The 2,654-nt window shown below is 32.7% G+C and overlaps 1 long non-coding RNA gene across 1 annotated transcript; it reads left to right on the top strand.

Annotated features, from left to right (window-relative positions):
* Nucleotides 1-871: 871 nt before the first annotated feature.
* Nucleotides 872-2,299, top strand: LOC145329283 (uncharacterized). The gene is made up of 2 exons (XR_013882850.1): nt 872-1,061; nt 1,540-2,299. It is a non-coding gene; the product is annotated as an uncharacterized LOC145329283 (long non-coding RNA).
* The last annotated feature ends 355 nt before the right edge of the window (nt 2,300-2,654 follow it).

Consider the following 2,654-nt stretch of genomic DNA (forward strand, 5'->3'; position numbering starts at 1 on the left):
GTTTTATTAATAAGTTTTTTTACTCGTAGGTTAAAAAAATTGAATTGTGATTGGTAGGGTCCGAACTTGTAGTGCCCAATCTTTTTAACCAATGTTTTATATTGTATAGATTTTTATTTATAATTTTTGGTGATGTACATCAATGCAAAGTCCATTTTCTAATCCCCTCAGATTCCTGGGTATGAATCATAGATTATTTGTGTGTGTGTCCATTCCATTTTAGAGGCGCTACTACAACGGAAATATTATTACTTGGATGCTGCATCATATTTTCATGTATTCTGATAAAGTGAAACTCATAGCTGGCTAAAATAACCATACCCCCCACCCCCCAATCTACCCACTCCCCTTCTACTAGATAAACTAATGAACAATAAACGAGTTCTGTGTTATCAAGCTAAATTAACTACAAATTTTCTTTCTCAGTATATCCATGTATATATTTCATATTATTTCATTGTTTGTCCATTTTTAAAAACCCGGAAGGCAAGTAGGGATTGAATGGACTGTAAAGTGTAAATTATACTGGTACCCAACGTTTTATAATCACGTTTTCTCATTCGTTTGCTTGGACTTATAAATGTATTATTTTTGACAAAATCATACGTCATTTTTTATTGTAAAATTGTTAAATACAGAATACTGTTTAAAGGACATGGGTCACCTCCGGGTTCCAGGGACAAATGTAATCCTTTATCACTACTTCACAGGACTACAATCTCTCACCAATGTCTCCTTTCCAGATCAGTGACGCATTAATCCCTGTTCGGCAAGTATATCTAACTTTAGAATGGTGGTATTATATGACACCGATCCTAAACCCAGATACGCTTAAGAGATAGTCTTTTGTTTATAAGCCCTGGTACTAAGACATTACTGATAACTTTATACTGTTATTTAGTCTAAGAATTTTTTATTCCTAGGTAACTAACTTTGCCAACACTTTTGGACTGAAAGTATCTACTGTGATTACTAGAGTCATGCGAACATGACTACAATATTCCGTTCTACTGCCTGTATCCCCGTGAGGCGTGAAGTTCTTTGTTAGGTACCTTTGTCAGGTAAGAAAATCACTAGGCTAGCTCCGAACCGATCTTCCAGAGTATTAGCAAAGTAAAACTACCTTTAAGACGTGAACTTATCCAGAGTTCTAATCCGAAAATGTTAAATTGTCCGAATAGATAACGATCTCCAATTTTCCTGGACTTCAGAAGCTTGGGGAGGAACGGTTGTTAGTATCGGCCGTCAGATAGCTAGCTATAATCAACCGTTGGTAGCCGAGCCACCACCGTATCTCCCTGTGTTATTCCTATTTAGCCCCGTAGTGACTTGCGACTTATTGGTACCGCGTACCGCGCTATAGGAGTTCTCTTCAGAACAAAACTTGGAGATAACTATCCGTCCGGATGCCTAAGCTTTTAGGCCCTAAGAAGGCCTTACCCTTAAATTTATCTCAATTGACCAACATCAAAATGATATTCTACAATTTATTTAACAAAGTATTATGAATTTTATCTAACAAAACTTTTTATTTTTTAGGTGTGTTTTAAATGAAAAATCCTAAGTTTGAGCCGCCAGGACCCTCCAGAAAATTCCAAAGCAAGAGAAGGGAGTCTTCCCTTAAATTTTAGAATTTTTTAAAAAGAGTCAGTGTGATATAGTAATTCCGTATAACGACTGATTGTTTCTCTCTTCCAGGTTTACTTTTATAGGCCTGAAGCCTTAGGAAAAAAGAGAGACAAAAAGGATGACTTTGATTTTTATGTTGATTTTTATGTTTTATTAGGAATTGGCGACCTGATTATTAAGATTTTGCATTTAATAGTGTGTGTATATCTCAACTAAATTACAATATTCATTTCATAAATTAGTAAGATCACATTTTATTTTATTTTACATCAAGAATACATTAAACTATTGGTTTCAAATTAGTTTTTCTAGTAATGTTTTTTCAATGTCCTCTTTAATTTTTACAAATTTTCATTCTTTTAATTTAGTTTTTTTATCACGAAACCTCTAATTTTATGATTCTTGTGTTGTTTTACTAATGTTAATTTATACTGACAATATTTGCTAATAATTTTTTAGCTGTACTATGACCATTCTATTAAAAGGGTTATTGTCTCTAACATTACCTTTTAGGGTCTTCGTTTTATAAATCTTATTTCCCCATTTTAATAAATAGGTCTTTATACATGTTTTTTTACTTAAAAATTATATTAAATTGTTTTAAATTTGTCTAATTTTGATAATATTTTTATAGTCTTTTATTTTCATTAGAATAAATACATAATTTAAAGTATGGGTTGGATTTTTCCCCAGTAAAGCTACTCTACAAGTTATTCATAGAATCGGTTTAAGGGAAAAAGACGATCCAGACATACCTAACCGTAATTGACGGACATACCGACTCTAATCATAGAAAAGCTCTGCTTTATTAAAAGTAAGGTTTCAAGTTCGACCCCTTGCTCAAATCAAAACCTCAACTTCTTTTCTATTATAAGAGTCGGTCCGTACGTCTGTAACAGTTAGCTCTTTTCGTTATCAGAATGTCCGTATGTCCATTTCAAACATGTTGATTTTCAAGTTTTTCAACATCAAATTTTTATGCATTATAATTATCTGAATGATATGATTTTTGGAATACAGATTCC

The sequence above is a fragment of the Acartia tonsa genome, chromosome 10, assembly GCF_053477335.1.
Source record: "Acartia tonsa isolate MP-2025a chromosome 10, ASM5347733v1, whole genome shotgun sequence".
In the NCBI taxonomy this organism is placed as follows: domain Eukaryota; kingdom Metazoa; phylum Arthropoda; class Copepoda; order Calanoida; family Acartiidae; genus Acartia; species Acartia tonsa.